The 21,649-nt window shown below is 42.7% G+C and overlaps 1 protein-coding gene across 3 annotated transcripts in view; it reads left to right on the top strand.

The window, feature by feature from the left end:
• Positions 1-5,257: 5,257 nt before the first annotated feature.
• The window catches only part of ITGA9 (integrin subunit alpha 9), a 391,432-nt gene continuing 375,040 nt past the window's right edge, over positions 5,258-21,649 (top strand). For all 3 annotated transcript variants that reach the window (XR_008309811.1, XR_008309810.1, XM_053261579.1), the window contains exon 1: positions 5,258-5,348. The gene's annotated coding sequence lies outside the window, so the exon portion shown is untranslated. The remainder of the gene's footprint in view (positions 5,349-21,649) is intronic.

The raw sequence follows: 21,649 nt of genomic DNA, 5'->3' as shown, positions 1-21,649 counted from the left end.
GGTAACTCTGGGCCAGTCACTTCTCTCTCAGCCTAACCTACTTCACAGGGTTGTTGTGAAAGAGAAACTCAAGTATGTAGTACACCGATCTGGGCTCCTTGGAGGAAGAGCGGGATATAAATGTAAAATAATAATAATAATAATAATAATAATAATAATAATAATAATAATAATAATAATAAACTGAGAGTTAGAGACAATCATAAAAGAACAGCACTCTGCTTGTGACAGGAAGGGGCAAATTACAATGATTTCTTAGTCTGGCAGGGGCTGGTTTTGGCCCTGGCAGAACTTGGCTGTCTGCTCCTGTTGCAAATGCCTCTGTCTAGTGTGGCAAACTAATGTATCCTCCTCCCTCCTGGTGTCAAAGTAAGCACTAGTGTGGTGAATGCACATATACCCCATCATGAGCCAACAATCATCACAAGACAAAGGCTGGCAGGAATCATTCACTGGTTTATAGATTCTCCCCCCCTCCCCCCCACCTTCTTCTTCCCCTATTTTGCTAGTGGTTATTTGGGCAGGTGATCCTCTAGGACAAAGTCATGTTTTTTAAAAAGAATGAGATGAGACAGAGAAAATGATACTTGGAATCCTCGCATAACTCCTGACTGTTGTTCTAAGTCTTTTACAGAGATGGCTCATGTTTTCAGGTTTTGATCAACAACCATGTCTAGATGGTACAGTGTTCCTTTTAACAGGGATTCCCAGATATTGTTGACTACAAGTCCCATCATTCCTGTTTGGACAGGGGCGCAATTTCAGTGCTTGCCCTAGGCGCTATTTTCCCTAGATACGCCTCTGCCCTTAAGGAGGCTATTAGGGTAGTGGTACATGCATGGTGCAGCAGGAGATGACTTGACTAACAAGCCAGAGGTTGCCGGTTCAAATCCCCCCTGGTGTGTTTCCCAGAATATGGGAATATGGGATGTATGACATATACCAGAATATGGGAAACACCTATATTGGGCAGCAGCAATACAGGAAGATGCTGAAAAGCATCATCTCATACTGCGGCAATGGTAAACTCCTCCTGTATTCTACCAAAGAAAACCACATGGCTCTGTAATTGCCAGGACTCGACACCGACTTGACGGCACATTTTAGCTTTACATGCATGGTATAAGACATATTATTATTGTTTTAAGTTTCCTTTTTAAAGGCCACTTCAATATTTCTCACTCTTTGCCTTTGTGTGTATACAGAAACACTCAACCTGCAGATAATTGCTTAATTTAAATCAGTTGACATCACACATACGTGCCTTGCAGAATGAGTTCTGTTCTTTTCCAATCTAGCCTTTTAAGGCTTGTAATTTTTTTTTCTGTAATCATAGCTAAAACACATATTTCACTGTTGGGGTGGCCATATATGGTATATGTCATACATCAAGAAATTACCCGCACCTGCAATCTTTTATTTAGACACCAAACTTGTGTGTTCAGTATCTTGTACTTTAAAAAACTGAACATTTTAAGATATGGCTTGAGAGGGAGATTTCTTTTCATTCCCACAAGATACTAATGAGGAGCTGTTCTTTGTCAAATGCTACTAAGTGCAGAGAAATGAACTGAAGGGTTTATGCTATTTAAAGGAACATCACAGCAATATGATGAGAAACTGAATTCTATCACATCTTAAAACTTGTGCATTACAATGGAAGTATCCCTGACCTGCCGGCAAGGTTACTAGCCCTGATCCTGTACTGCTGTCTTCATAACTGGACAAATTGAAGGGAGAAGGGAAGGTGGGGATCCTGTTAATTCCAGTTCTAACTGAAGATGCTCCCCTAAATTCTCTAGTCTTCAACAGGTGCACTGCAACCTATAACTGGGTTGCCATCTTGACCTTAAGTTGGGTCATGAGTCCTGGTGGACTGCTGCCATCTTTGTAGTGTCCAGTGTGGCTAACTCTGATTCCAGGGCCCTGTTTTAAGAAGTAACAGGTGAACTCTAGATACTCTGTTTCTGTAGCTCTTCCCTCCCTGTCCTCTGTCAGGACTGCTGCAAGCAATTTCTAAGAGCAGTATTAGATATCTGTCTCTTGTGGGTGGGCAAGCAAGGAGCCAGATGGGGTTGGAGGGATTATGGAGCTGGTGACAGCTACAGAATAACAGACTTGAGCTTTGGCTGTAAATTCCCCGTCTTTGGAGCTACGGAAAGAAATGAAGCCTCCTAATACCTCTCCAGTTGTGTGGAAATGAGGGGAAGGAAAAAGCCACACTGTTGGTTCATTGTAGCCCCCCATCATTCCAGTACAGCCTGTTGATTTGGGCTCTGCCCCTTGGATTCAAATCTCAGGCTGATTTCTGGGGAACAGGTGGGGAAATCTGACATCAATCTTCCTCCTGCTCTCCTATTCTGCACCCCTCTCCCAAAGGAGGATTTCCTCAGCACCTTTTTTATTGTATATATTGGGACAGGAACACCCATTCAGGATGGCTGATTGTAGATTAATGACCCTTTTCCACACTGCACCCACCATGCAATCAAAGTTGCCTCAAGTGTGGTGGGGTGGGGTATCTTTCCAGTACATGTTTATTGATGTGTTGGGGGATCTTACTTCACTGCTGTAGGAGAAAAGTGGGACAGAAAAAGATGAACTAGAGAATGGGGTGGGGAGAGAAGGCTACAGAGAGAAGGCTTCTCTCTCCGAAGGAGAAAAAGATGGACAAATGTAGAGAGGCAAATAAGGACAAATTAAATAAGGTTTAATTAAAATGTAGCCAACTCAGTAGTGGAATTTAGTAGGCTAGATTGCAAGCAATTTGATGTAGTCAGTTTCAGTGCTAAGGGAAATGTGTGTACAGAGAGAGAGAGAGAGAGAGTTTTGAATAGCAGGGCCATTGCTGAAGAGGAGACCTGGCCTTGAATTTTGTTCTCTCCCCCACCCCCTCCGCCCTGCCAATACACATACAGCTATATTGCCATAGTCCATCCTTTCACATACCTTGTTCTAGAAAACTCAAGCAGTTTTCAAACTTGTGTTACTCATCTTATTTGTTTGTTTGTTTGTTTGTTTGTTTGTTTGTTTAGCTTTATATGTCTCCCTACTCCCATAGGACTCAGGGCAGCTTACAAGCAATAACATACAAAGCAACACAGTTCTATAAAATACAACATACATAACATCATAACCACAACCCCATACAGTACTCATTACAAGACATAATAACCATGGATTACCAGATCACTCTATGACCAGCTATCTCAGCGACAGAGCACCCGATGGAACATTTCCATCTTGCATGCCTTACGGAAAGCCAACAAATCATGGAGAGCTCAGATATTATCTGGGAGACCGTTCCATAGAGTCGGGGCCACCACTGAGAAGGCCCTGGCTCTTGTTGATTGCAGTTTAACATCCCTAGGGCCCAGAATCACCAAGGTATTGCTTGTGGCCGATCTCCCACAAGCTGTTGGGTGCTATCCAACAGCTGCCTGTCACAGTCACAATGAAATGTACATGGGAAGCTGCCATATACTGAGTCAGACCCTTAGTCTATCTAGTTCCGTACTGTATTCACAGACTGGCAGTGGCTTCTCCAAGGTTGCAGGCAGGAGTCTCTCTCAGCCCTACCTTGGAGAAGCCAGGGAGGGAATATGAAACCTTTTGCTCTTCCCAGAACAGTTCCATCCCCTCAGGGGAATATCTTACAGTGCTCTCACTTCTAGTCTCCCATTCATATGCAACCAGGGCAGACTCTGCTTAGCTAAGGGGACAAGTCATGCTTGCTACCACAAGACCAGCTCTCCTTTCCGCATTTGTCTATTTGCTACAGTAGTGGCCTGGCCATGCTGCTGGAATTTACTATGACTCCCTTCAAAAGGAACCACTTCCCCACAGCCCATTTTAAACAGTCTTGAAGCTAAGGTTTCGTATTGGCTGGGCAGGAATTATTTCCTCTCCTTATGACAAGTTGCCGCCTCTTCCCTACCCAGCCACAGATTCCATTGCCAAGGGTTCATGGAACTCCCTTTCATTCCTGGACTTTGCATTAGGGTTTTAACTAATGCATCATATACTTACACAAATCTTCATCCCTTCTCTTTATAACTAGTACCACCACCAATTAGTTTCCTAACTCTAAAGAGCCCCCTTTGTCTCTTTTTTAATTTTAATATATGGCCATCTCTTTTATTGTATGAGAACTGTCAGTACTAACCAGAATTCAGTAATTCAGTACTAATTAGATTTGGAGTGTTACCTTCTCTGTGTGTGTGTGTGTGTGTGTATTTGTCATTGGGTAGTGTGGCATTGATGCTTAATAACTAACTATTTCATGATACTTTAAGTAACCATCATGACTGCGGTGTTTTTCAAGCAGGTCTGCTGCAACTAAGAAAAGTGTCTGTCTTTCAAACAACCACAAATTAAGGGAACGTATCCCATAGTGGCTTGTACCCTACGCTCACAGAATAAAAGGATAAAAAGCAATTCCATTCTTTGGGGAACTTCTCTGAGGACATAGACTGAGCAGGCAAATCATGGTGGCAGAAGAGGGAGAACATAAGAAGATGGTAAAAAGAGAGATGAGCCTCAAATTGGTACCAAAGAAGACATATTGTAGATGCCCAATGTTTCTTGATAAATGTCATATTTGAAAGTATCCATTCATAGTCTATACTGGGTGAATCAGAATTCTCAAGAGCCTTTCTTCAACTCCTGCAGAAAATATTGCAAGTAGAAGGATGTACAGTACATAAATGGTAAAATATTGTGCATGGTATAAGGCAGTGTGTCAGAACCTATGTATAGCTGAAAGAAACCAACCAATATTTGGCTTTAGCTCCCTTAGGAGTTCTCCACACAGCAGGCTTTACCATGAGTTTTTTTGTGAGGCTTTACTGCAAACTCAGTGCTATCCAAAAAACCAGATGCAAAAAGTTTGTTTGTTTTTAATCCCAAATATAAATCAGGTTGCACTCTAACAAGCAGTGACAAACCCGAATCGGGTGTGAAGCTCACAGGGACTTTGGGGTAAACACATAGGCGTAACTGGGGGGGGGGGGGGGCAGGGGGGGCACATGCCCCGGGCGCCATTGAGGTGGGGGTGCCATACCAGTCCCTGCCACCCCCACCCCATTGCCCACCTGCCCAGCCCCAGGGCCCCTCAGCCACTTGCCTCCAGATCCGGCTGATCGGCAAAGAGGCCTAGGATCGGCAAGGCCTGCAAACTGCAGAACTCTTCTCTTCCCGCCTCTCAGCTGATCGGTAGGTGGGCGGGGCTTCCAGAGAGGCCTCCAGTAGGCCTCCCTGAAGCCTGAACTCAGCAGGCCAAGCAAGCCAGGAAGGAGGCTGGCAGAGCTCCCTGCAGCAGACCAGACCATCCAGCACAGCTTTTGCAGGTAGGCTGTGAATTCCTTTTTGTGGTTACCCCTGTATTTAGGGATCTGCTTGCCATAGGGCTTTGATATGGGGGGTGGGGCGAGACTGAGAAGTCTCTGAATATTTAATTTAAAACAGACTGGAAAATGTGCTGGCTTTAAAAACAAAAACTATTTAAAGGCCTATAAGTGGCTTGTTTCATGTCAGAAAATTACAAACACTTCTTGAACAAGTATATTTTATTTATTTTCATTCATTCATTCATAAATGCACTTATGTTCAAGTTGTTTTGTAATCCAGAAGGTCTGAGTGAGAACTGTGAAGCATGTGTTGTGCTTTTATTTTATTTTATTTTATTTTATTTTTCTTGTGTGTGAACTGCTCCCCAATAACTTGCAGGGACTTCAGGGTAAATCTGGCCAACATGTGAATGCAGCACCTCCATTCCAGAGGAGATGTGTGTTAAAGGGCTTTAAAAGCCTCCTGTGAAAAACCTCCTGGAATCAAACTTTACTGATTTTTTTCAGAATTCTGAGAAAACAAACATAGGCTCACCCTGCATGGTTGAAAGTCTCCTTTGCTAATCTGCAGCAAGGGGTCCATTTTAATAATTAGCGTTGCTAGTGTGTTCTAGGCATTAAAAGTAGCACAAATATATAGTACTCAATGTATATCACTATATACTGTGAAGTGTACATGTGTGTATTCAGTGAAATGTATTTCCAGGCAGCATACTTATTTTGAAATATCAGACTTAAATCCTTGGGGGCCTGGGGTGTGTGGAGGCCCTGGACTTTGAGGGGCTGGGGGCCCATTTTGAAATCTCCTCTCTGGACCCATTCCAACCTTGCTATGCCTCTGGCGGAATAGTTACATATGTATTGATCACCATACATGGGTTTCTGCACAGCACCTGCACAGAAGAAACTTCCATGCAGAAAATGTGTCTCTTGTAAATTGACCCTGAATTTTCCATCCATGCCTGGGATATCTGAGAGTTAGAGTCAATAATAAAAGAACAGCACACTGCTTGTGACAGGAAGGGGCAAATTACAATGATTTCCTAGTTTGGCAGGGGCTGGTTTTGGCCCTGGCAGAACTTGGCTATCTGCTCCTGTTGCAAATGCCTCTGTCTAGTGTGGCAAACTAATGTATCCTCCTCCCTCCTGGTGTCAAAGTAAGCACTAGTGTGGTGAATGCACATATACCCCATCATGAGCCAACAGTCATCATAAGACAAAGGCTGGCAGGAATCATTCACTGGTTTATAGACACACCCACCCACCACCTCCACCTTCTTCTTCCCCTATTTTGCTAGTGGCTATTTGGGCAGGTGATCCTCTAGGACAAGGTCATGTTTTTTAAAGAATGAGAGGAGACAGAGAAATGACACTTGGAATCCTCGCATAACTCCTGACTGTTGTTCTAAGTCTTTTACAGAGATGGCTCATGTTTTCAGGTCTTGATCAACAACCATGCCTAGATGGTGCAGTGTTCCTTTTAACGGGGATTCCCAGATATTGCTGACTACAAGTCCCATCATTCCTGCTTGGACAGTGGCGCAATTTCAGTGCTTGCCCTAGGTGCCATTTTCCCTAATTACGCCTCTGAATACCTGTCTTGTCTTTTCCATTTTGGGACACAAAACCTATTACTATGTTTAAAAGCATTTATTTTCTGGCCATGAGGACTGCAAACTTAGGCTGTTCGTGTGCAAGACATTTCTTTAAAATATATATTTATAAAAAGCCTTGTAGCCTCATGTTTCCTTTTTCCTGTCCCAGTATACTTGCACGGATGCAGCACACAACCTACATTTGACTATGGCTGTGACACATTTCCATATTTCCGGGGGTGGCGGGGGGGCACAATTTCAGTGCTTGCCCCGGGCGCCGTTTTCCTTAGTTACGCCTCTGGGTAAACCTGCCCAATATGTGAATGCTTTCACTCCATTCCAGAGGAGATGCGGGCTAAAAGCTGGGTGTGGAAAACGTCTTGGTCAGGATGTGTTGCTACCATGATACTAATTACAGAATCCTATTAAATATTGACTGGGCCTGTGTTCTTGTTGATGCTTCAGCATATGTGGCCACACTTGATTTGACAGTCAAGACATGCTACCACAGCTATATCGAAACAGAAATGCAGAGAAATGTGCCTAAAGCCTGGAGTTGGAGTTGTATACTTGAAGCCAAAGAATGTTGTCATTCCCACAATCTGTATTATATTTATTGGGCAAAGGAGCTAATGGGAATGCTTCACTCATTGCCAGGAGTGTAAGTATAATAGGGCAAGGGGAGACAGTTGTCTGGAGGCCCACTGCCTTGGGGGGGACCCCAGAGGCGTCACATGACTGACTCCCCCAGCCGCCCGGGCTTCCTTCAGTTGTATTCAGCCTCCGAAATTGATGTGAGTGTTAAGACCTGGAGCTACCAGAACAGCATGTCGTTCTCTAGTACCATTAAATGACTTGCATCATCCACAATTTACAAAACTTTTTAAAAAATAATTTGATATTCTATTGTGGCACATAGGTGATGTTTGTGTGTGTGTGTTTGTTTATTTATATGTATGTATATATATATGTATGTGTGTGTTGTGTGTGTATACACACACACACATATATATTACTAAGCTTTTTGTTACTGCTATTCAGCCTCATTTAAGATTTCTTTACTTCATGAGCTGAGCTTCAGTGAGAGGGTGGCATTTTAAAATCTTGTCTCTGGGCCCACTCCAGCCTTGCTACACCCCTGCTCATTGCACAGACATCAGTTAAGTAAATCTTCTTGTAAATCATCACTTGTAAATCTTCATATCACTTGCCTCCCTGATGCCTGCAGGGAAAAATAGCTCTTGCATTTAAACTTATTGTGCATTTCTCAGCTGTATCAGACTTGGAGATGCACTTAATGGCTGTCAAACTTGAAGGGGGCAGTATATATATCAGACTTTACTGAAACCAAGCAAGCAGCATTAAAAGCTTGGAACGGTAATTTGTCTATACAGCAAAGCAGCATTTCTCTGGTAGAAATCAGGTAGTTAATGACCCTCAGAAGAATTATACTGCTTTATATTGGTCTTGCTGATCTTCCTTGCATTGATCTGTTGTTTCTGCAATGCTACCGTTTGTAGAAAGATGTTGTGCTAGGGTGGGGGGAGTACATTTAAGCAGGATAGCCATAAGGTCCCTGATAAGGAAGGTTGAATAGCAGGTAGCAAAAATAAAAACAAAAGTTCTGACAGAGATACAAAATGCAAAATACATACTTGCTGTGTTGCAAAACAGCTGCTGGCTATCAGCCAAGGACACTAGGGCGGTGTACTGCACACTTGTGGTTAACCAATGGGTCCCGATGTTTGTTTTAAGGTCTCATTTTTCAAATCCAGTAGAGATTTATCCTTCCTGTTTCACAACGTATCAAGATATTTTCACAGTGAGCCTTGATCGCTACCTCCTTGAACTGGCTGCAATGAATTAGATTGTGGTATGCCACTGGAGAACTTTCTGCCTTTCAGCAAGGCCACACAAATCACCCAGTAATTCGGCTATGTCCTGCCTATTTTGGCTATGCTCTGCCCTGTCAGAACCTGCTTCAAAAATGGCCCCATGGTATACCGAGGAGCTGTGAGGGCTGAAGCGGCTGGGAAGGTGACTGGAATGCAAGTGGAGGAGAACTAGGCTCAAATTTGACAGGATGCAGCATAGGACTCATTTGAAGGTTTAGGCAATAGCAGTGCGTGCAGCAAAGAAGGGATTTTGGTCAGCATGCATTAAGCCTGCAGGTTCACTTTCAGCAGAGCTATCCCGGGTTGTGAGGAGCTTAATTTCTGCTCCTTCTGCTTAAAAACAGTTTCCGGAGGTGTTCTGATGTGATGCTTTTAATAGGTTCTTTGCAGATATAATCTCCTGTATTCCGGCCAACTTTGACTCCACTATTTCTGCAGGGTCTATGAAGGAGGTGTCTAGCGATCTCTCTTGCAGTGTTAGGTTGGATCAGTTTCAGTCTATGACTCCTGACGATGTGGACAAGCTGCTTGGGGTGGGGTGGCCTACCACTCAGGGGCATAGCAAGGTTGCAGTGGGCCCAGAGACAAGATTTTAAAATGCCCCCCCCCCCCGAAGCTCAGTATGAAGTAAAGAAATTTTAGATGAGGCTGAATAGTGGTAACAAAAAGCATAGTAAAATTTATATCTATATATCTATCCTATGTGGCACAATAGAACATCATCCTAAATTATTTTTTAAAAGGTTTTGTAAATTGTGGACAATACAAGTCATTTAATGGTACTAGAGAAAGACATGCTGTTCTGGTAGCTCCAGGTCTTAACACTCACATCAGTTTCAGAGGACGAATACAACTGAAGGAAGCCCAGGTGGCTGAGCGGCTGGGGGAGTCAGTCATGTGACTTGCCTCTGGGGGCTCCTCCAAGGCAGTGGGGCCCCAGACAATTGTCTTCTCTTGCCCTATTTTAGTTACGCCCCTGCTACCACTTGTTTTCTAGATCCTTGCCTGACTTGGCTGCTTTTATCTAGCAGGGAGATTGTTAGAGGTGGCCTAGTTTATATCATAAATGCATCACTGAGGGAGGGTAGGGTGCCTCCATGTTTGAAGAAGGCAATGGTTAGACCTCTTCTTAAGAAGCCTTCACTGGATCCCTTAGCGATGGATAGTTATAGATCAATCTCCCTTTGTTGGGCAAGATGATTGAGAAGGTGGTGGCCAACCAGGAGGAAACTGATTATTCTAGACCCATTTCAAACTGGCTTTAGAGGTGGCTGTGGGGTTGAGACAGCCTTGGTCAGTCTGATGGATGACCTCTACCGGAGAATCGATGGACGGAGTGTGACTCTGTTGGTTCTTTTGGATCTCTCGGCAGAGTTAGATACCATCAACCATGGTATCCTTCTGGATCGCCTGGGGGAGTTGGGGATAGGGGGCACTGCTTTGCAGTGGTTCCACTCCTATCTCTCAGGTGGATTCCAGATGGTGGAGCTTGGTGACAGTTGCTCCTCAAAACATGAGTTGTTATATGGAGTCCCTCAGGGTTCCATTCTGTCACCAATGCTTTTTAATATCTACATGAAACCGCTGGTGAGGTCATCAGGAGGTTTGGTGCTGGGTGTTATCAGTATGCTGATGACACCCAAATCTACTTCTCCTTTTTATCTGTATCATCAGGAAATGGTGTTCATTGTCTAAATGCCTGCCTACAGACAGTAATGAGCTGGATGAGGGATAACAAATTGAGACTGAATCCAAGCAAGACAGAGGTGCTCATTGTAGGAGCTCAGAATCTGAAGGATGAGTTAGATCTCCCTGTGCTGGATGTGGTTACACTCTCCCAGAAAGAGTGGGTGTGCATCTTGGGAGTACTCCTGGACCCAGGCCTCACCCTGGTATCTCAGGTGGAGGCTATAGCCAGGAGAGCTTTCTATCAGCTTTGGCTGATTCAACAGCTGCATCCATTCCTTGAGGAGAATGACCTCAAAACAGTGGTGCACCAGCTGGTAACCTCCAGGCTTGACTACTGTAATGCGCTCTACATGGGCTGCCTTTGTATGTAGTTTGGAAACTTCAGTTAGTTCAAAATGCGGCCGCCAGATTGGTCTCTGGGGCAACCTGGAGATACCATATTATGCCTGTTTTGAAACAGTTGCACTGGCTGCCGATACGTTTCTGGGCAAAATACAAAGAGCTGGTTATTACCTTTAAAGCCCTGAATGGCTTAGGTCCAGGTTATCTCAGAGAGCGCCTTCTTCTTTGTGATCCCCACTACACGCTGAAGTAATCTGAAGTCCCAGTTACCACCTGTGCATCTGGTGGTGACTCAGAGGCAGGCCTTCTCTGTAGCCACTCCTGGATTGTGGAATGTACTCCCTGTAGAAATCCACAATTTGAATTCTTTATTGCCCTTCAGGAGAGCCCTTAAAACCTATCTGTTTGTTCTGGCCTGCCAGGATTTTTAAATAGTTGTAAATGGTTTTAATATGGTAACCTGGTTTTTAAAATTGTTCTGATTGTTTAATTGTTGTTTTATCATGTTTTAATTGTCAATTGTTGTTGTTTTATGCTGTGTTAGAATTTCTGTTTTAATTGTTAATTTAATTGTTAATTGTTAAGGAGTCAGTTAATTGTTAACTGATTTTAATGGTTTTGTTTCAATTGTAAACGGCCCTGAGCCAATCTGGAAGGGGGTGGTATAAAAATGGAATAAATAAACAAATAAATATTTCCAAAAGTCCTGTACTGGCTGTTAACGTATGGTGGCATAATTGTCCCCATGACCCAGTGATATCAGTTTGTAGGACTCTCACGTATAACAGTGGCAACTAATATCCAGGGCCTCGATACACATGCACGAAACCTTGCAGCAGGGTCCAGTTGTAGGGCAAGCCACTCAGAGGGGAGGTTTTAGATTAGTTAGTCTCTCCCACATCAGGGGAGATGGTGGGGCCCAGTGGCACCAGAACCCCAGTCTAGTTCTCCAGCTTCTGGTGCATCAACTGAAGAGCATGGGGAGATGTGACATTTGAACAGACACTCACCCTGCTTCTCAACGGACATGCAGGAGGTTTAGAGAAGCTGCGAAGAGGCGAGAGTGGATGGAGCAGCCTGTACCTCTCACAGTGCTTATTTAAATCCACCTGCACACCATCCGAAAAGTGGGGAGAGTGGCTATTTAAACTGTATGCCACTTTAGTTGGGAGGTAGGGTAGAAAACTGTGGATAACTGCAACTACCCCCCCCCACCCGCGATAACTAACTTGGTATACAGGGAGGTGGTCTGCAAGTGGGTGAAACTGCTATTTGAGGGCCACCTGTATATGTCATAAATTGTTTATTAATGTGCTTGCAAAAGGAAAGTAAAATAGTTTAAATTTTTTAGAATTTCCACTTCAAGCACTATTTATTTTCTTGAATAATTATCATATATGGTAAATTTGACTCATGGTAATTATGATTCTGAGAAAGATCATCTGCTTCTCCTGGGCATGATGTCATTTTTGAATTATTGATCTGGTTATTGAGTGTTTAAAAGCTGTTGGGAACAATAACAGTTAAATATGATTATAGGCGGATTTTTTTCTAAACATTATTTCAACCTTTCCCCCATTATATTCTGGTGTAAAAAGTAGTGCATTCAGCTAATTTCAGTGGCAGGATTGGTCATGCAAAATTTGGTATCTTTGGGTAATCGGGAGGTATGAAATTCAGAATTGCTTCTAAAAGTATATTTTTAAAAAAATTCATTGAGCATATTCCAGTGTATAGAGTAGTACATTATTTATTCATTTGTACATCATTTACATGTGTGGAATGTATACAATGTACAGTTTATGCATCAACATAAAACAAATTAAAACAGGAATTAAAACGTTAGAACAACTTAAAACCACAAGTCTAGTTAAAAAGCTTGAGTGAATAAATGAGTCTTTAGAGACTTTTAAAAAGTTGTCAGAGAAGGGAAGGCTCTTATTTAAGCAAGGAGCGCAGACATTCCAGAGTCTCGGGGCAGTAACAGAGAAAGCCTGTCCCTGAGAAGCCACCTGATGAACTAGTGGCAACTGCGGACAAAACTTCCTGGATGATCTCAGTGGGTGATGGGACTAATAGTGAAGATGACATATGTGTATGAACAGCTTGTGTATGAACAACTTGGCATATGTAGGTCTTCAGGAAGTATGACTTTATTTTGCGCCAACCAACCATCCAACCAACAAGTTCTTCAAAATATGTAGATTACTTGGCTCTGTTGAAGAAATAAAAGTCTAGTAGGCTGAGGGAAATCTCAACAAAGCCTTGGGCTTTCCTCTCCCTTAGAGGGCCCTGTACTTGAAGAAGAGAGCTGAAATAGGTACCTCTGTTTCAAGTCTCAAATTTAAACAATGCAAGAATTTTCCAAGACTTCACAAATGGGGCTGAGTGATGGACTATAGCCTGCATCTATATCCTTTTCTGAGTGCATGGTAGTAAGCTCAGTGTTTCTCTTTGTAAACCCCTCCTCCCCTCCTCCCTTCCTTCTTGCCTTATTATGAAAGTAGCAGAGGACTCCACTGCATCCAGCCCTATTATACCATCCAGGTTGATCCTGATCTCCACCTCCCCTGAGGTGCAACCTAGAACCCTGATAAAAGTGTGATCACATCTTTTGTGTTGTTCTTGGAAACTGTTACAAATACTTGTTTATATATGTTATGTATTGGAAGGCTGAGGGCAAAGGGGTTTGGCTCAAAGGTGGAAGAAATGGCAGCAAATGAGTGAGGGCAGTTCCACTTTGCATTTCCACTGGCCAGTAGTATAGAAACTTCAGTAGAAAAGAAAATGTAGGAGTGGAGCATAAGACTCAACAGGTCTGTATATTATTATATGCTGTCACATATAGATTGAAATTTAACAAGAACAACTATAGATGCTCCCTCCCTTTTAAAATAAGAGACTTTTCCTCTTGTGTGTGTTAAAATAACACCAATTCCCTAGCTGGAAAAATGCTCAGGAAGGAGTTGTATGTTTGACATCCCTTTTCCTCCTGCATGTTTAGCTCAAATTAAGATGGATATACATGAAAAGTTGGAAGACTTTGAAACTCATGCTGAACAATGCTGCTTCTCTTTTGCTTACTTACCATAATTTTCGGTAGAAAAATTATGGTAAGTAATTACCATAATTTTTACCATAATTACAACTCAGCTTGAAACTAGCAGTGTAGCTCTTATGCCCTTTGGGTGCCATTTTCCCCCATGAAAACACCACCAGAAATCCCGCATGGAAATCTCACATAAACGCCGCATTGGCAGGACCACCAGCTTGCACCCAAATTCTCACATAAATGCCGCATTGGCATAAATGCCGCAGGCAGCGAAAAACAACTTTTAAAAATGTACCTGCTGCTGCGTTTCTACTGAAAATAATGGTAATAGATAACTCAAGTGGTCCCTAGGGCACTAGCATTTTTTGCTTACTTACCATAATTTTCGGTACTCTTTTGCTTACTTACCATAATTTTCGGTAGAAACATCGAATCAGCATAAATGCCACAGTAAGGAAAAAAGGCTGAAAAATTGCAGAAAACCACCAGAAACACCTCATCGGTGTAAACATTGCAATTAGAGGGGGACATCATGGTTGTGTTGAACACTTAAAATTTTACTACTGTACAGCTATGTTTAGAATTTTACTACAACTAAGTATTGTAACCCATATCCTCATCCGTCTTAATGCAATGAAAGAAAATAAGACATAAATGCTGGACAATTTTTTTAAACTTTTAACACATCACATTGCAGAAGTAATTTCCCATTACACTTCATAAGAAACCTTCTTTTATTTATTTTTAAGCACATCACATTATAAACTTCAAATTGCACTTCAAAGGAAACATTGGTTGCTTCACCCCATCTCCATATCATGTTCTAAAAATTATAAATTTCAAATTGTACTTCAAAGGAAACCTTCGAAGTCCGAATTATCACTCTCCGAAATAAAAAGGTGTACAAGGTATCTTTCAGGATAGTCTGCATCCTCATCATTTTCATCCTCTTGTGAAATGTCAGCTGCATCACTTTCAGCTTTTTCAGATTGTATAATTCCAGCTTCTGTGAAACCAGAAATCGCTTAAGAAGTTTTAACAGCTTTCCATGCTTCCGAAACCCATTTTGTGACCTTGCCGCAGGTTGCTTTGCGCATTTCCCCACCCTTTGTGAATGTATGCAGGCCTTTCCTCATCCAGTTTCCCCAATGCTTTCACATTTCACATTTAAATGCCTTGTTCATGAATAAGTCTAAGAGCTGCAAGATTTTGGTCAAACTACCAGGAATCACAGCTAGTATAGCTGATGCCTTTTTGCATTCATTTTTAACTGAATCCAGTAAATGTGCACGCATCTAGTCCATTATTAGAATGCCACGTGGTTGGACAAAAAGCTCATTTTCTTGTCCGCCAAATTTCATTAAGCCATTCTAACATTATGTTTTCGCACATTCAACCTTTCTCATTAGCACAAAAATTGAAATCTGAAGGAAAATTACCTTTTGGGGTTTAAAATTTCCATTTAAAAATTAGCATTGGTTTTAGTTTGTCGCCATTTGCAGCGTAGGCTAATATGCACGTGAAATATGTCTTTACATTTCACTATGGAAACTGTTTTTTCTCCTTTTTCTTTCACAATCCTATTCGGGGGACAGTCAAACAGTGGAACTTCATTCATATTTATTATTTGTGATTGCACACATTTTCCCTGCTCAACAGCATTTGCAACAAACTTTAAAAATGCTGATTTTTTCCTCCACCAATCCATCAGCAGCTGTTGTCTCATTGTTGTTTTAGTGCATGCAGGTAAATTATTTCACCTCATAAATCTATAGCACCAAAACGGGCTACCTTTAAAGGCAGTTATTCCTATTTGTTCTGCCATTAATTTTACTTATAGGTGGATTTTCATAGTAGAGACTGGTGCTCTTTCTGGTCCTCTCTGCTCTTTAATCTACCCTTCAAGGTTATTCTCCAAATCAGGCCAGGCTGCAACACCACTTTTTCTTGCACGTTTTGATTTCGGCATACTTGCCAGGTTGTCTTTTTCTGATTTCTACCTATGAATGCAGTGTTCATCCACTTCAAATTCATGGGCTGCAGCTCTACTTCCAATCTGTTCTGCTCTTAGCACAACTCAGCTTGAAACTAGCAGTGTAGCTCTTATGCCCTTTGGGTGCCATTTTCCCCCATGAAAACACCACCAGAAATCCCGCATGGAAATCTCACATAAACGCCGCATTGGCAGGACCACCAGCTTGCACCCAAATTCTCACATAAATGCCGCATTGGCATAAATGCCGCAGGCAGCGAAAAACAACTTTTAAAAATGTACCTGCTGCTGCGTTTCTACTGAAAATAATGGTAATAGATAACTCAAGTGGTCCCTAGGGCACTAGCATTTTTAAGGATACCAGTGTACTATTCTGCAGTCAATAAAAGTGCCCAAAATGTGTTTCAATGGCACAGAGGGTGATGGGAGTGCAATGTTTAGATGATGTGCAGCTCACAACCTGAGACTCGTATCGTGGCACATTCTGCAACATTGCAAGGTGTCTTGGGTATCTTCTATCCTCTTGTGTAGCAAAATATTTGGGGCAGGTCCTGAAAACAGGCCTCAAATTGAAGCTTATCTCTGTAACGTAACGCATGTATCCTGAATTAGCTGCATTGCTGGAGATAAATATTTTGCTATAGGGAATTTGCAACATGCTTCAGTGGACCATTCTGGAAGAACAGCCTTCAGATATCAGTAGATATTTGAAACAAACACATTTTAAACTTAGCTTTTTGGAATATTTGTATTTTTTTTTTAATTCTTTCTCTTGCCACTGCATTGGTGCATTATTATAATATGTATGTTAACAGGCCCAGTAATGGGGCTGGCATCCAAATCCTACAAAATTACATCCACTTAATTAATGCAGTAAAGGAAACTACTACTGAAGAAAGAAAAATGCATTAACTTCAAACATCAGCCAATTTTTTAATGGAGGGGTTTATTTAGGAGTGTTGCTGACAGGGTGGAAACTGAAGAGGGGTATTTACTTTGGCTCAGTTTTAACTGTTGACTAAAAATAGCAGACCGATGTACATTTGTGTTGTGGGATTTTGATAACTTTTTAGACAGTCCCTTGGGCCCTATATTAATGGAGTGCTGCAAAAAGAAAAAAGAATGAGCTCTGACAAGGTGAGAAGTTTCAAACTTGAGATTTCTTTTCTTGCTATTAACCAATCAGGAGCTTTGATTAATTTTGCTTCACTGTAATATTTTTAGGGTGGAAGATCAGCCTGAAGTAAGTTCCCACAGACCACAAGGGCTTCTTGCAAATCCCAGCCAAAGAATAGGATGCGAATATATTCTGTGCATAGAGATCTTCCAGTGAAAGTTCCTGAAGTTTAAAGTATGATTATAGGATTAGCACCTTATTAATCAACTGTAAGTGGGAGTTGTGTTGCTTGTCCATGTTGTCAAATTTCTGGTTTATGTTGCTTCTCATTTAGACTATGGTAACCTCCACTGTGCTTGTCCAGTAAATTCATTCCCTGCTGAATATATTTTGCACCATGCTTTCTTTATGCACCGACTCCTTGTCGCAGTCCACATAAGTTTTGTATGTCTAGACCAGGGTTTCTTAACCTTAGGCCCCCAGATGTTGTTGGACTACAACTCCCAGAATCCCCAGCCACAAAGCCCATGTCTGGGGATTCTGGGAGTTGTAGTCCAACAACATCTGGGGGCCCAAGGTTAAGAAACCCTGGTCTAGACCTTTTCATGCATTCTGGTTGCATGCACACCAGGCACTTCCAGGTCTTTCCGGTCCATGACTCACCAGGGCGGCAAGGAGGTATGCTTCCACCCTGCAGGAACATTTGTCAGGACAGCGCAGGTGAGGGAAACGTGGTGGTGGTGGTGGTGGAAGAGCACCTCCCCAGTCCTTAACGTTATTCCCCTCTACCTTTGAACCGGTAGTCGCCTGTTCTGTGCACTTCCCTATTGGAAATGTGAACAGCGCCTTGTTGTCAGCGCAAGGACTGTGGCATCACAACACAGGAAGTATGGAGGCACACTTAGCAGGTCTGTAGTGACACTGTTGTAGAGTTTAATCTGGGAAGCGCCCAGCAGAAGGACACATACTAGTACAAGGGCTGAGATCAGAATATATGCAAGGGAAACAAAAGCAGTCCATGGGTGGACCTAATCCACTGCCCAAGATGCTCAAACAGCTGGGCCCAGGTACCATATTTCTTAACACGAACTTAATTTAGCACCCACCATTTGACATATGTATACCTCGGCCTGAAGAATACTTTTCCTTGGGGGGAAAGAAGTTTTGGATCTTTCTAATATGACAAATAGCTCATTGTTCCTCTGAACCTTTCGTACAAGTACTGCATGATAGATAACATGTGCAATAATAAACGGTGAGAAGCTGGCTAATCAACAGCAGATGTCTAACAAATTCCCTCTGTAGTGTTTAAAAGCTGCCCTTGTAGAGTGGACCTTTCAGCAAGTCCTCTAGATTCATTGCGTGATCATCAGTGTCTCCAGCTAATCGCATTAGAATAGGCGAGTGAGCAGAGAGAACTGAAGGCTCTAGTGCATTATGTGAATCAGTGCACCTAAGCTGCTGCTGGGATTTGCTTACCGGCTCTGGGATGCGGGTGGGGCACATGGCTCTTTAAACTGGATCATGCTTGACATGTTAGAAAATCCCCTAGACTGGCAAGTGTATAACTCAACATTTCAAGGCAAGGATATGAGATATTCAGTCAAGGTTGTTATTTATATCGCTTATCCCCAAGGACATGTGGGAGAGAACATGTCACATTCATTTTTATAACTCAAAATTTTAATGATTGGCTTTTATTGTATACAGTTCTGTTGTTGTATACTGTTGACACACCAATTAGGATGATCTGTGGCTAAGCAATACGTTGAACAGATACCATCAGTTTAAGGCCAGCCAGTTCAGACGATAGTGAAGAATGAAGTACTTTCTGTTGTGCCTGATGAACAGCTCTGTGTAATTCAAAAAGGTTGATTCTCTTTCACCAGTAAAAGTTGGTTCAGGAAATATATACAGTGCCTTCTTTGTACGCAAAGGCAGTCCTGAACATCAAATGGAAGAGAAACATAATGATCATGGTAAAATCCACAGCAACTGGTATCACAGTGACTAAAGAAAGGGTTTCCTCTCTCACAAAGATGGCCACCGACCTATTGTAATGATTGCAAAAGTAACACCACTGACCAATAGGTTCCATGCTTTACTATTTCGTAAGGTTCTGTATCTTATCTTAGCTGTTCTGCTCTATTGTTGTTAGTCTGAGGGAGTTTCCCTCCAAAGGAGGTCTGAGTAAACGGCTTGGAGAATTGCAGGCCTGTAATCAAGTTCTCCTGTTAAACTAGAACTGGTGGCAAAACTTGGAGATGGCAAGAGCCTTACTGCCTAAGAAATTTACTGATCATACAGATGAGCCTATAATCAGCGAGTACTTGACAGATTTTGACCTCCTTGTGTCTGTAAATGAGTGGACTGATCAGAAGGCTGCACAGTACCTTGCTATTTTTCTGGAGCGTGATGCCAAAACGTACCACCTACAACTGCCAAGTATGGATTGTGGCTCCTATCAACAATTCTGTCAGCATTTGAAGGGCCATTATGAAGGGGCCTTAGCTCTTTTGCAATATCGATGTGAATGGCAAGCTAGGAGGGGGCTGGAAGGGGAACCTCTGCATACGTATCTATGTGCTCTGTCCAGGCCCTTTGACAGAGCTTTTCCTGCTCCTCCATGCCCAGGGGAGGACGCTGCTGAAGCCAGCTCAACCAAATGTAGAACTTGCTATGCAGAAAGGGCCTATGCTCAGTGCCAAGCTATGGAAGACTCTTGTGTGAAAAGCCAGTTCATAAATGGCCTCTCAGGTGAGTTGCATGGCTTGCTGATTAAGGAAGATGCCATTCTAGGAAAATCTATTGTGTGTAGAGTACAGACTGTAGAAGCAGAGATGGGTGCTTCTTTTAAGACGGCTGCTGTTAAGTCCTAGCTCCAGTGTGACTCTTACATGCAATCTACAGCCTTCCAGGAACAACTTGCCATGGTGGAGACTCTACAGCTAGAGAAGGCCTAGGTGCAAGCAATCCATAAGGAATCCTGACAGAGGAAACCAAGAACAGCTCCCCCTAGGAATCCACAACCAACAGATATTGGTTGAAAGTGCAGGGGAAAGCGGCACTGGAAGAGGAAATGATCCAGCCCTGGCAAATTGCCTCAAGGAAATGAAAAGCTGCTGTTTGTAGAAGGGCCACCATCAGCAGCAATAAGAACAGCCATGAAGAAGGGATATTCATGCTCCTGCTATTATGTGAAATTGAAAATTGGGTACTGGGAAACCTCTATGTTGTTGGATGCTGGTTCAGAAATAAGCCTTATTCATAGTGAACACCCCTTTCTGCGGGGAACGACAGTGAATGCAACTAGAGTTAACTTGGTGACCATCAATGGTCAGCCACTGCCAGCAAAAGGAGCAGTTGAACTCTCCCTGTGCACTTGGGCTCTCTGAATACAGTACTACTTGGACCTTTATAGTCACTGCCAATATTTCAAGTAAAGTTGTTCTGCGGTTGGATTTTCTTCAGGGGCATCATGGCCATGCCTGGAATGTTAGTAAAGCACATTTGGCTCTTGACAATGTTCAGATTCCCCTCCTGACTGTGGATGCTAGGAAATCAGGCTATCCGGGAGCAACACTCCAGGCTGTTGGGAGACCTCTCCCTAGCCACCCTGCTGATGGGGTGCAAGTACGCCCTGTAGCGACCCAGAATAAACTGGTTAAACCTAGACATCATGACCTGATACCCCTGAAAGTAAATGGTTGTGGTGAAGAATTGGTTGGCATGTTCGAGCCCATCACGATCCATCCAGGCCTGTTGCTCAGCAGGACCTTGTTTCAGGCTAGGCCTAAAGGAGATTTTTAGGTTAGAGCATTAAATGTGACAGAGCAGGAAATACAACTCACCAAGAACCAGTCATTTGGGACAGTGTCTAAAGTAACAGGTGTCTCAGAGTCCCTTCAAGATGTGGAGATTAAGGATTGTGCAGCTGCTACGTCAGTAAGAGAACTGGGCATTGACTTGACAGAAGTACACCATAATATTGTACTGAAGCCTGGGAGAGTGCCAGTGAGAGCCTCCACATCGGATTCCTTTGGCCTCAGGCTTCAGTGAAGGAAAAGTTAACTCATATTCTGGACAATGGATTGATAGAAAACTTCTACATAACCTTGGGTTTTCCCAGTAGTAATGGTAAAGAAGCCTAATGGAGATTTGGACCCTTCTCGCCCATTCATTGTCACCTGTGATGCCTCCAAATTGGCATTGGGCTTAGAACAGATGGATGAGTGGGACGGGTACCAGCTGGTAGTGTTTGGTGTCTGGAAATTGAATGAAAGAGAAACCCGGTATTCTGCAACAGAGCTGGAGTGTTTGGCTATTGTGGGGGCTTTTAAAATATACCAGACCTATTTATTGGGTACAGAATTCATGGTGTACAGAGACCACAGTGCTTTGCAGTGGCTACTTACCAAACACAACCCAGAGAGTCACCTGTGGTGCTGGATCCAAAAACTGTCTGAATACACTTTCATGTTTCCCCATAAAACTGGCAAGCAGAATGTTGTGGCTGATGCTCTCAGCCATATAGCAGCAGTGAAAATAGATGCCAATAGATGTTTGCCAAGAACAGTTCAGTTCCCTGAACTGTGCATAGTCCATTCACATCTTCATT

The sequence above is a fragment of the Hemicordylus capensis genome, chromosome 6 (assembly GCF_027244095.1).
Source record: "Hemicordylus capensis ecotype Gifberg chromosome 6, rHemCap1.1.pri, whole genome shotgun sequence".
Classification (NCBI taxonomy): Eukaryota; Metazoa; Chordata; class Lepidosauria; order Squamata; family Cordylidae; genus Hemicordylus; species Hemicordylus capensis.
This window is presented reverse-complemented; position numbering and strand designations above follow the sequence as displayed.